Source organism: Neodiprion virginianus, chromosome 1 (assembly GCF_021901495.1).
Source record: "Neodiprion virginianus isolate iyNeoVirg1 chromosome 1, iyNeoVirg1.1, whole genome shotgun sequence".
NCBI classification, from domain to species: domain Eukaryota; kingdom Metazoa; phylum Arthropoda; class Insecta; order Hymenoptera; family Diprionidae; genus Neodiprion; species Neodiprion virginianus.
The window spans coordinates 14,013,462-14,027,362 of record NC_060877.1 but is presented as its reverse complement, the minus strand read 5'-3'; the positions used below and the strand labels follow the sequence as shown (position 1 = coordinate 14,027,362).

Below are 13,901 nucleotides of genomic sequence, written 5' to 3'. Positions count from 1 at the left end.
ATCATCACAGCAGCAAAGGTCGCCATGCGACCGAGTTATCAAGCCGTCGAGTCGGCATTGGCGGGTGCTCGTGCGGCTGCGTATGGGACTGGGAATAATATTCGTATCCTGCCGTTTCTCATTACAATTCTGGCCGATCTAAGCGCTACTGAGGGTCTTGCGGGTGGTACTGCGGGTATAGCTGAAGCTGTCAACAAAGCTAGTGTCAACAAACATCGGTTGAACGAGACCAAACGGCACAATACAATAACAGAGGTGATTGCTTTGGGCAAGGAATCATACCTGCGACCCTACTGCAGCGGAATGGGTCTGTACTTACGTCCGGCAAGAAACTAATAAAGCTACCACATCGAGCTCTCACCAACATTGATTTACGCAACTATGCTAAAAATATGAAAATTTCACATTTTCGTGGCGTTTTCATGCGGAATAATCTGCCGAAATCAGGACCAAAAATCCGAGAATCCGCAATTATTAATCTTGTCGATAAAAATGGTCCAGGGACACATTGGGTTGCATACAAGAAAAATGGTGACCATGTTGTGTATTTCGATAGTTTCGGTGATTTGAAACCGCCTAAGGACTTGATGAGGTATCTCGGTGTTGGTAGCGTTGAATACAATCAAAAGAAGTATCAGGAATATGATACTGTGATTTGCGGCCACTTGTGCCTCAAATTTCTCAGCGAACAACTATGAAAAGACAAGTGTTACATGAGCAATAGGCTGATTCAAAAAAAACGGCTAATATTTTTTTTTTCAAAATCCTCACACAAAAACTTCCGAGAAGGTGTGAAAGGACGCCTGTAAAAAGCAGAGCCCTTAATATTATTATTAAGAGGTCGCGCATCGGGAATTTCTATTTCCCGTTTAAATAACACAGGAATAAATTTTTTTAAATTTTGCAATTTCGTATTTTTGCAACGGCTCATTGAATTAGCGGACCAAAGCATATTTTTGTAGGAAATTTGACGCTCCACAAAAAAAGTCCCTACAAAGTTTTCGATAGTCACACTCCTTCAAAAGTTATTCGAGGTCAAAGTTGAACTTACAAAAAAATTCAATGTTTTTTTTTTGATGATACTATGAATCTTTTCTCATTATTTTATTATAAAGATATATTTAATAAATATATCATACTCTAATTGGGCTTTTTCAATCATTAATTTTCCCATCGAGTCAATATAAAGTTACCTCACAAAAATGCGATATTAAATAATAAACATGTTATCATGGCGAATCCATAACTGATGCACTTGACTATTTAAAAATGTAATTGTTCCGAAGTCTATCCTCTTTATAACAAAATAATGAGAAAAGATTCATAGTATCATCGAAAAAAAAAAAAAAACATTGAATTTTTTTGTAAGTTTAACTTTGACCTCGAATAACTTTTGAAGGAGTGTGAATATCGAAAACTTTGTAGGGACTTTTTTTGTAGAGCGTCAAATTTCCTACAAAAATATGCTTTGGTCCGCTAATTCAATGAGCCGTTGCAAAAATACGAAATTGCAAAATTTAAAAAAATTTATTCCTGTGTTATTTAAACGGGAGATAGAAATTCCCGATGCGCGACCTCTTAATAATAATATTAAGGGCTCTACTTTTTACAGGCGTCCTTTCACACCTTCTCGGAAGTTTTTATGTCAGGATTTTAAAAAAAAAATTAGCCGTTTTTTTTGAATCAGCCTAATGAGCAAGCATTAGTCATGTCGGAATCGTTGACCTTAACACTGTCAGGCACATCCTCCGTGCTGGAGACTCAATATTTCCTCCCAATCGAGTTATCACCGGAGAAGAACTATGTTCTCGGACTCGTCGAGTTCCTGACATTCGATTCAGTACCCAATATTCATGAGACGTGTAATGAATTTTACCTGAAACGAGCGGACAATAGCAGAGAGAGCATCACGATACCCACGGGAAGCTATGAAATTGAGGATATTGGAAATTTTCTGCGTAAGGAGCTACCCTCCGACATCACCCTTAGTCTCAAAGCTAACGACAACGAGCTGAACAGTGAAGTCATGTGCAATCATGTGGTAGACTTTAAGCCCAAAGATTCCATCGGTCGATTATTGGGATTTAAGGCGGTTGAGCTAGCACGAAACGTTACTCATAAATCTGAATTACCAGTATCCATACTGAAGGTTGATACTTTACGTGTTGAGTCTAGCATAACCACAGGGGCGTACATAAACGGGCGTCGAGCTCACACGATTCACGAATTTTTCCCAACCGTTCCATCGGGATGTAAGATTGTCGAAGTGCCTGCCAGCGTCATTTACCTGCCAATCGCCGTACAATCGATACATCATTTACAGCTGAGAATAGTCGATCAAGAGGACGAGCTGATTAATTTTCGTGGCGAACCGATTACTGTACATTTACACGTGAAATCACTCAAATAATGGGAATCGTGTTTGAGACGAGAAAGTTGGGCAAAAGTTATAAAAGTCAAACGTCATGGTCAAAAATCATCAGTCGCCCGACACCTCTGACAACGTTTACACCGCCTACGAGACTGACACCTCTGAACGTTCGGTTTTTCCAGAGCCTGGGTCTTCGATTACTTGGAGATTTTGGAAAATAAGAATGTGTGTTCGCTGCATCCTCTGTGTGTAACCATGGAAGAAATAATAAGAATAAAGAAACCCGTGGTGTTCGACGAATCGATTGCGCACTCTGAGATTCATGCTTATCCGCCGTTTGCATCATCCACCTTCCAGAACAACGACGAAATCCATATTGTTGTTCAACATCAAGACTTGTGTCTACTGCCCAGTAAAAGCTCTCTACACATTCAGGGAAAAATCACAAAGGATGATGGTGTGGCTGCAGTGACGGTTACGAAATTGATCAATATGGCCGTTTGCCATTTGTTTCAGGAAGTTCACTATGAGTTGAACGGTGTGGAGATTGATCGGAATAAAAATGTTGGTATCACCACCGTTATGAAGGGGCACTTATCCCTAAGCCCGGGTCAGCAATATAGTCTGGAGAATACCGGGTGGTTGAGTGGGGATAAGGAACTAACCGATGCCGCTGGAAATTTCGATGTTGTTTTACCGTCAAATTATGTGCTAGGCTTCGCCGAAGATTATCGTCGAGTCATCGTCAACGCTAAACACGAGTTAATTCTCACACGTTCCAACACTGATTTGAATGCTGTGATTCAGACCTCGGCGACGGAAAACTTTAAAATCACCCTGAATAAAATCGAGTGGTTGTTGCCCTACATCAAACTGGCAGCTAAACCGAAAATCCAGCTACTCAACTACATCGCCAAGGATCCGGCCATATGCATGAGTTTTCGTTCTTAGGAAACGTACGTGTATCCGATGCTCCCATCAACAACGCGGCATATATGGTCAGTCAAGACATCGACGCAGATTGAGAAGCCGAGATATGTCGTTCTAGGATTTCAAACTGCAAGGAGAAACGAGCCGCTGAAAAATGCTGGCGTATTTGATCATTGTCGGATCAGAGATGTAAAACTCTTCCTCAACTCACAGTGCTATCCCTACGGAAATATGAATCTTGATATATACAATAATCAATACGCCATTCTCTATAATATGTATGTTCGCTTTCAAATGAGCTACTATAACAAAGAAGCTGAGCCTTGGCTATCGAGGCGTGAATTTATAAACCAAGCCCCCCTTATCGTCATCGATTGCTCCAAGCAGAACGAAACATTGAAAATTGGACCTGTGGATATACGATTGGAATTTGACTCTAGCATTGCGTTTCCGCCACACACATCTGCCTACTGCATGATCTTGCATGACCGCATTGTTGAGTATAATCCGATTAGTGGTACTGTAAAAAAATTGGTATAAGTCAATTTTGAGATAGGATGTTTAATTATTATTATTATTATTGTGCGAATAATGAAAATATGTGTAAGGTTATTTGCTCAATTCAAATTATGATGATCTATATCCATTATTATGTATAAGCTAAAAACAGAATGTAATTGTTGATAAATAAAATAAACAAATATTCAAAGCATCCGACCGTCATTTTTTGAAACGTTCACCCCCAACCATACGATAAATAAATAAAAAGTTGCCATATTGCTGCAAGCAATGGAAACATCACGCAGAGTCGATCGATGGAATATCGATTGATCGATAATGCGATGGGAGGGGGAGGAGAGGGGGGGGGGCGCCACATTCGTCAAACCTGCGGTAACACCCGGTAACACCAACTGTCAGTAAGATCATAGATCACAATTTCGTCGGTAAAAGGTTTACCATCTAACAATAAAAAAATGTGTAATTTCTGCTCATCTGACGGTGAACAAATCAAAATGATTGCTCATCCGACTAAGCAATAATCAAAATGGATGCTCATCTGACTAAACTATAATCAAAATGGCTGCTCATCCGACTGAGCAAAAATCAAACTGGCTACTCATCTGACTAAGCAAATAATTCATTGTCAAACTGTGTGTCGGTAAAATCGGGTAAAAATACTGTTGGCGCTATCTATGTTAACGCTTCAGCCGGTAACAATATCGTGGGTAAGACTTACCATCGCGGTGGTAACATACTCACTGTCGGTAAGAAATCGGGATACGCTGCCGGTATGCCGCCATTTTGTGGTCCAGAACTGTCGTATCTGTACCACTCACCCTGTATAGAATTTTCAGGTTCTCAAAACAGACAAGGTTTTGCATAAAATGTATAAAATTATTTTCTCGCATCTTATTCATTGCATGAATGCATACTCCCCACTATCGTATGTTGAAGATCAGTTCAAAAGTTGATGCTGATCGTTCTTGGTTTTTTTTTTTTTTTCCTTATTTAGTGTTATTTGTGAGTGAAAATATTATCAATTTTCGGACGTATTGGATAATGTGACCTCATTTCTTTCCACCGGATCCAATCCGTCTGCCTCAATGACATTTCAAGTGTTATTAGTATTAGTTATGTTCGGAAGTAATAGTGAAGTAATAAGATAACAATCTACATCATACGTACAGATAATGAATGAATTTTTTGTTCTATTGAAGTTATGTACATCGAGTGAACCCCTCGATATCAACAAGTGAACGGTGACAAGAGTTGGGCTGAATCACCAGAAGAAAAACCAGCGATTATTGCAGTTCTTTTTTTTTTCATGAACTAACAATTTACCTTTCTTCTGCAGGAGAGGAAGGGCGGGAGGATACTTGAAAGAAAGAGAGGAAAGGTGGTTTGAGTTTTTTGTATGCGAGTCTAAAATGAGCTTCTAATCGCACAGATTTAAAAAACAAAGAGAAAACATAGTTTATTATTGTGTTACAATATGAAAATTTCTTAATAAGTTAATCACAGAGTCGATGAATGTTACTAATTACCGAATGCCAATTAGTACACAATCGTTAGTCATGACTCATATTACTGAACGATGGGAATTTAAATCGGCCATAATGCCAAATCACACCGATATGAGGCCAAATATCCGAATGGTCAAGTCTTCGAATCATTCGTGAATGGCCAAAATTTGTAATACGAGGTTACGAGGTTCAAATGTGTCTACCATAAATTCTTGGAATTGATATGAATTAGAATTAAAACGTCAGAAATTTGACGCTTTGGTGATTTGAGCCATTCGTAAGTTTGACTATTCGGAGCTTGCACAATTCGGCGTTTTCATCTATTGCAAGTTTCAACTACTTGGAGGTTTGACCCGTTGAACTAATATGTTGTAATTAGGCGTAATAATGAATTTCAATTCTGACTATTCATAACTCTTACGTGTTGTACTGACAGTTGTGCCTGCACACATTTTTCTCAAAAAAATCATATAACTATTAATAGCATGCCATTGTTATAATAAGGTATACTAAGTTACATCTTTTACAAAAGTTAAAAAAGTAATATGTTGCTTTTTAGAAAACGAGTTACATGTTTTCAAGGATAACAATACAAGGTACTGCTGTAGTTGCACCAGTGATTCGCTGGACACCAGTTACTGACTGCAGTCACACAAAATCACCAAAATAAGTTTTAAAAATGTATGTTCTAGCTAACAACAATATTTTTATGCTCTCCTAATCGCAGTCAAGGTATCACATGACATTCGAAAAAGTCGCTTAATAGAATATCGTAAAAATTTATAATCAACGTGTCACATGTTCGGATGGGTGCTAAGGAAGCTATCACTATACAGTATATCCTACGTTGAAATTCTGTGCGTTCATAAGTAAATGTAGTTCACTTAATTGTCATAAATCTTGTTGGAATTTGCACAATATTAGAATGCTTCAACATGACTGGTCAGAATTAAGAAGGTCAAGGCAAAGAATATGGAACTACCAAGTACGCTTTTATTTCCGAGAAACAATCCAATTTCTACCTGAGATACTTCAAAATGAACTACATTACACAGTTTACAGAAATTGATTTGCTCTGAATTTTGTATACCGTAATCGCTATGGTATGAAAATGAGACTATATTTATTGGCTGTATCAGATACTTAAATGTGAATGACCCCAAGAAATTGGTAAAAATAATGGCAACGCTTTTCTAGATACCTCGATATTCTTTATTCAAATGTACCGCCAAAAGCGTCTTGTCTCGTTGTAACTCTGTGATATTCTAGTTATATCTATTCTCTGACTGCTAAACGTAGTTTATTTAGAATTTCAATTTCGATTGTACATTGTTCAACTCGGTTTCAAATACATGCGACTCTTTACTTTGATTGGAACAACGTCTGCATGAATTTATGATCATGTACTGGTACAGCAATAGTCGCATTCACTGGTGTTTCCAAAAAAAATCGTATTCTGACGAATATTTCAGTATTCATTTTATGATTTTGAAAAAGTCGTCTCAAGTCAACTTATTCAAAAATATGAATATTGTACAATACCCAATCGTAGTAAGCGGGTTGTGATTATGTAGGCTTCACTGAAATTTAGCGAACTGTCACGAAGAAATTTCTAAGGTGGTCATTCGCTGGTGCTGTTACTTTATTAAAATTTTTCCATGTCTTCAAAACCAGTCACAAGTGAAACAAATTAAGGGTGTGCCTAGTTAAATAGTGCGCTTTCTTCCGCATCACGTGTTCACAACCGAACCACGCGAAGTAGGTAAAAAAGAAAGTAACCAGGGAACGTATCACTTTAGTGAATTCGTTTAAAATAGTTCTGGTTGTACAGATGTAGTAGATGAAAACCAAGAACCGCGTGCTGTGTAATAAAAATTAGTCCCTCGTATTTTTTTTTATGCAACTAAAAACAATGAGTTCTAGAAACGGTATAAAATCACAGTTATTACACTACAATTGTTCCGAATTATTGAAACAGACAATCCCACTTACTGCACCGGATTGAACCTTGGCGCTACGCTTAGGCCCTTGGTAAATCGGCATACGTGATGGTACAGCATAATAGCAATTTTTACTTGAATTTTATAGTTAAACTCTCCACTGGAGTAGAAAGGTTCCATTCTGAACGAATTTTAAGTATAATTTAAGTACAGAGCGTACAGGTAGGTCGAAATCGTACTAGATCGATGAAAATTACACAAGTTGTCCGCTCTTATATTTCAAACACCTGTGTAAAATTTTAAGGTAATTTAATTTTTCATGATTTTACATTGAGCTCGACAGTTTCCTGCAAAACTCAATTTAAAATCACGAATAATTAAAAGTAAAATAACTTAGGTATGGTTCAGACAATCGCTTCCAAATTTTACACAGGTATTTCAAATGAAAGCCAGATCAATATAGGTGCATTACCTAGGTAACACTCTCAAGAGTATAGATTTTGGGGATCTATGAAGCCATTTATTGAATACTGTCCTGCTGATGACTCTTGAGTGAGAAAGAGCCAGTTATGCGGGCTTCAGGTAGAATCAACTGCATCAGTCGGACCTGTTACCAAAATGAAATGAGTCGCGCTGTATTTTGAAAATAGGATAAACGAAACAGGATTGGTATTTATTAATGGGGCATTCCACGAAGTATCGATCAAGAATGGAAATTGGTATTTCCGATTTACTTCAAGCTTTTTTCTGTGAAAGTGCCGGTCGAAAAACGAGGCTCTATTTTTTTCAAATTGTTTCGATTATGCGTATGTTACGGGGTGGATGATAGTGGTCACGATGAGCGGCTATCGATGACCGCATCCACATCCAGCCGTGATGTTATTACGGCCTATTTCGGATTCTTAACACATCGACTACACGCACGTACGAAGAATCAGAGGAAATGAGAGGAAGTTACATTGACGAGTTGAATGTTTGAGTGTACGATTGATTTATTGTCAGAGACATGGAAAAAGGGAAGAGAGGTCTTTTTAGATGTTGTTCGAATGAGTGATGACTTGCGAGTTCGTATATCGGGGGAAGGATGCGAAGGACTGGCTAGTTGCAGTACAGGGATAGGGGAGCATTCTGTTGACGCGGTATGGGAACTGATAATCCAAGAGCTGATGACAAATTTAAAGAAGGTGTTTTGCCCACGTTAAAATAATAAAAAAACAACACTATTACTGTGGGTGCATTTGCAATGGTGGTTCTGGTAGAGGTCTTGCGATTATTTCGCCATTGCGCGACCTATTAGATTTGAAAAAAAAATAAACCCAAAAAATATCTTTTGGGCAAGTTGAAATTTTTTTATCTCTTGTTTTAGCAGCTGTATAATATATAAATAACAATCCCAGACTAGTTTTTGAGTTTTAAAGTATGACCTGACCCCCCCGGATTTATTTAATTAATATACCCAAAAAATATACTTTAGGCATTCTAAAATTTTTATGGCATATTCAATAAACAATTTAAAAAATACATGTCAATTGCCAGACGATTTGAATGGTTTTTAACAACCCCCTGACGTGAATAAAGATTTTAAATAAGTGCGACAAAAAAGTCTCACTTGTAGTTACAAGTGCGAGAGAGATAGTTGATTTTACAGACAAAAGTCAAGAGACGTTTTTTGTAGAGAATTCGATTTCCTATAAAACCCTATAGGGAAAATACCGTACGATTTAATCAGACTTGGGACAACCAATAATAGTGAAAAAAAAATTTTCCCATGTTAATCAAATGGGAAAACTTCAATGCCGTTGCGCTACCTCTAAATATATTTTGACAGCGCTCCCCTTGCGCGAGGATTTGTTTTTAGATTCGAACTGAAAACTTTTCAGGTGACGAGCAAAAGAAAAAAATATCGCCCTAAAATGACACACCCTAAATTGTATATATATAGACCAAATATCTGTGTATATAGTTAATATAATTTAGTATTTTTGTAGTGAAAGCAAATATTTTGGTGATAAAAATTATTTTAATGAAAATTAATAAATTATTCAAGGTAATACCACACATACCTCACATAATACTCCGTTTAGCAAGTCTACGAGTTGCAAGGAATTTAATGACACGTTGGTATCAAAGAAAAAAAATTTATGAGCTTATAATATATTTGTTATTTTATTGAAAAATTAATTACTCCATTACTCTGCTGTCTGTGTTGAGAGCGAGTTCCATAGTAAATAGTGGTCACATGATCACATGGTCTTGAGGCGAACAACCACAGGCCAAGGAGCCAGGGGCCCCGTCGGCTGCCGGCAGGTGTTGATAAACTATCTCTCTCGCACTTGTAACTACAAGTGAGACTTTTTTGTCGCACTTATTTAAAATCTTTATTCACGTCAGGGGGTTGTTAAAAACGATTCAAATCGTCTGGCAATTGACATGTATTTTTTAAATTGTTTATTGAATATGCCATAAAAATTTTAGAATGCCTAAAGTATATTTTTTGGGTATATTAATTAAATAAATCCGGGGGGGGGGGGGGGTCAGGTCACACTTTAAAGCTCAAAAACTAGTCTGGAATGTTATTTATGTATTATACAGTTGCTAAAACAAGAGATAAAAAAATTTCAACTTGCCCAAAAGATATTTTTTGGGTTTATTTTTTTTTTCAAATCTAATAGGTCGCGCAATGGCGAAATAATCGCAAGACCTCTACCAGAACCACCATTCCAGATGCACCCACAGTAATAGTGTTGTTTTTTAATTATATTAACGTGGGCAAAACACCTTCTCTAAATTTGTCATCAGCTCTTGGACTATGAGGCAGTGAGTTGATAAGAAGAGGATACAGGGTATAAGGTAGCTGTAGGAATGTGGGAACAGGATCTAAGGTCTGGAGGATGTAACACGTATCTGAGATATTACAATCTCAAAAGCGACTATTTTCTACAATCTGAAATAATTCAGGAAATACTACGAAAATGTGACAAAATTTTCTAGCCCTATTTGAAGATGGAGATTTCATCACACCAAAAGTTGGATTTCAAATATTAGAAAATTTCAAAAATTATTTTTCGATTACGTTTTTCATATGAAAATGAACAAAAAAGTTCCCTATAACATGGGTCGAAAAAAAATATATATACTATACTTTAATATGCTTTGTTTTTCGACCAGTACTTTTAGAGAACAAAGTTTAAAGTCAATCCGAAATACCATTTACCGTTCTTGATCCATAATTTGTTGAATGCCCCTTATACATGTTTCAAGATGATGGACACGTTTTTTTCAGTATTTCTTTTATTGCAGCCTTCAATAGACGGTAGTAAATAATCCGACAAATGATTCAGACGTCCCCACTGTAGATACGATAAGCTGTTACGAGCTTATCTGACATAAAAAAACGAATAAAATTTAGAGATAATGTCAAGGATCATCAAATGTTACTTTTCAACTCAAAAATCAAGAATACAAAACTAAAATGACTACTCTAAAAGTTATGACTGTACATATAGCGGTAACTATTGGCGTGAGCTTGAGGAATTTTGTTGATTTTCTGGTTTTAGGTAATTTTATGAGGCCTTATCATGTTAACCATTGGGGCTTCTAATTTTTAACCGGGCTAGTCACAGCCCTCTACTGAACGCTACATTGGACCAAAAATTCCGAGACACTATTTTCCGTCAAATCGACTTGTGTATCCTTGAGTTCTCCGATTTGGTTCTCAATTTGGACGTGATTGTTTTGACTCTCAAAAGCACTTATTTTTAACTTCTCATTACTCTATTATTGGAAGGAAAAAAAAGTAATTGTAATCACCTCGAAAATGGAAAGTTGGGTTGAAAAAAGTTCACTAGATCTGCACGCGCGCGTGTGCGTGTGCGTCAAGGAGTTTCCGGATTTTAATTATTTTGGTCTCAATCGACGCAGTTTTTTCAAACTTATAGTTAGAACTCATTATATTGTATTAGCCTTGTAAGACCGCGCCAAGCGAGTGAGAAACGTAGCGCACCAATAGAGCAGAACAGGAACATGGCACCGTCCACCCAGGCATGCGATGCTTGTTTTGCCATAAATGATTAATCATTAGACTTTATTATCCTTTGCAACCCGCAATTCAACCAAAACAGATTAAATTTTGGCTCTGTTCGGTTTAGTATTTATCCAATTATTTAAGGACTAACTTCTAAAAAATAATTTAAGAATGATATCTGGAGAATGGATGAACGGATTCGAATAAAAATTGGTACTACAAGGTTTTTCGAATCACTGATCACAAGTCTGAAATAAGTTTGACAAAATTAAAATTTGGCGTATTTAATATTCTATGAATAAAACACCAAAATATTTGGATTTTGATAAAAATTGGTACGCGAAGATTTTTTGGAGCCGCTACTCACGAATTTAACATAAGACTTCTCAAGTTCAAAGGAGATAGTGACATTATTATTGATGTTGTCATCCTCGGCGTCGTCGCTATTGCTATCACTATCATTATAACTATTATTATCAGTCTCATTATTTCAACTCGAAACTAGTTTGAAAATGGGAATATCATGGCTTGCTCATGATCGGCTCAAACCCACTCGCTTTACCTCAAATTTTTCGAATCAACTGAAATAAGCTAAATTTTTTTTAAAAAGACCACATTGATCGACTCAATTTAAAATTCTCACAAAGTCTCAAAAACAATGTGTCATACATTAAAATCTTTTAACATTGAGGTGGGGTGGATTAACTCTTCCTTATTAATACCCTCCGACGAATCGCCATCCATCTTCACCATATTTCGCTACTTGCTAACTTTCCCACATTCCTAGTAATCTTATAGTCTCTTTCCTGTTTTCCTATTCCCATTCGGCCGCGCGCCACGATTTCGTATTATTGCATCTTTCGTGCTTTCACACTTTCGTACCGAACGATTCTTCTAATCCACCCTTCATCTAGTACACTTCTATTCTAACGTTTGTCTATTTAACTTCAATACCTACGACTAGTCCATCAACTTCAATTCTATCATTCAATTGATTAAAATCTAAACAATCTTCAACGAACTGCACCTCAATTCAAATAACCAACCTCAAATTCCACTTCAAATATTCATTTTGCCTATTACTGATCTACTTCGCCTAATTACACAATTACACCTCCCAGTTTTAATAAAGCATTTATACAACCAAATATGTACCTTCTTTACCTAATAAGGAGTGATAATGATCACTCCTTTCATCATTCCCGGATCGGGAACGGCAACGAGATCGGATCCGAATCTATCCGGATAACATTTTGAGTGCGTTACGGTCGTGTTATCTATTGCCGAGCGGTAAAGAAAGATTGGATTGGCTTCGCTTTTACGATCCAGGACAACGGCACGTTAGAATAAGGGTTGAAGTATAGGTAGGTTTAGAATATCAATTATATATGTATTCATTGTCAGGTACTAGATGGAACAGTAGAAACGAAGTTTGCAGTTCGGGACGTACGTAAGGAGTCTATGATGTGAGGTTGTTGAGAGTTAAAATATGAGTAAGTAGAATGAAAGTAGCTGAGTAAGGGCGATAACGAGTAGCGTGAGGCTGAATGGAGATAGTGGAAGAGGATAGAGACTATGATGCTAGTATAAGAAATGTGAACGAGTTAGCAAGTAGGAGTAGTAGACGGGTGGCGATACGCCGGACGTAACAAGTAGGTATAGAGGTGGTTTGACAACCGCTCTTCGAACCAATCCTCCTGAAGTCCCGTAATACCTATAGTTATGAGAAGAAAAAAATCGGTATATTTTTTTCAACCCTATTTACTGTCGCATATTTTATTGTGAGGATAGGAAACAGGTTGCGGAAATTAACGTCACACCAATTTAACTAAAAGAAGATTTTAACAAATGTATTTTATTCTTTTGTTCTTCCTCGTACAAAGTTCTAGAGACGACTAACGCTCACACACATAGCAGCGACCGCAGTCTCTCATATCTCTCACGCATGCGCGCGCTTCGAGCTCTCATTGGCTCATGCAGGGCGAACGCACATTAAACTTATCCAACATTTACGTATCTAAGCTCAAAAATTGTTGATGTGGAGTTGTAAGGTGAAATAACCGACGCTGGGAACTATGTTTAACGGTAACAAGGAATTAACAAATGGTTTGTTGAAATAGAGAAGACAAACAAGTTACAGAAATTAGGCGATTGATTAACCAGCACGCAGAAGGCAAAAAGAATGAAGCTAGTTAGTAGATGCATGTGTTGCCAGAGCACGGTGAAGACTTCATTCAAAATGTGAAAAAGTGCACTCTCGCCCCCGAGTCAAGGCCAAGGGTCGTGTCGCGCCATAAACGCCACATGTAGGAAAATTCCAGGCACGGTCAAACCGTCGGCTCTCAGCTAGCAGGGCGAGGCCTGGACACTGTTAATTGTAAAACACAAAGTTGTAAAAGACAGAAATAGGAAAAAGTTAATATTAATTCTGAGAAAGACTTTCTTCGCCAGCTTGCTGCTGGCGAATGGCCGCCACAGTTGATATCTGACACATGATTTTTCAAAATTACTTTAAATTTTCAAATAATATAGATCGATATGGTCGTTTTCAAAAATGAAGCTCATTCAAATTGATTTGAAAAAAATGAGTGCCTTCGAAAGTCACAACAATC

At 37.3% G+C, this 13,901-nt stretch overlaps 1 protein-coding gene across 7 annotated transcripts in view; it reads left to right on the top strand.

Annotated features, from left to right (window-relative positions):
* LOC124299090 (MAGE-like protein 2) overlaps positions 1-13,901 on the top strand; it is a 219,027-nt gene that overhangs the window by 184,068 nt on the left and 21,058 nt on the right. The gene's annotated exons all lie outside the window — the stretch shown is intronic.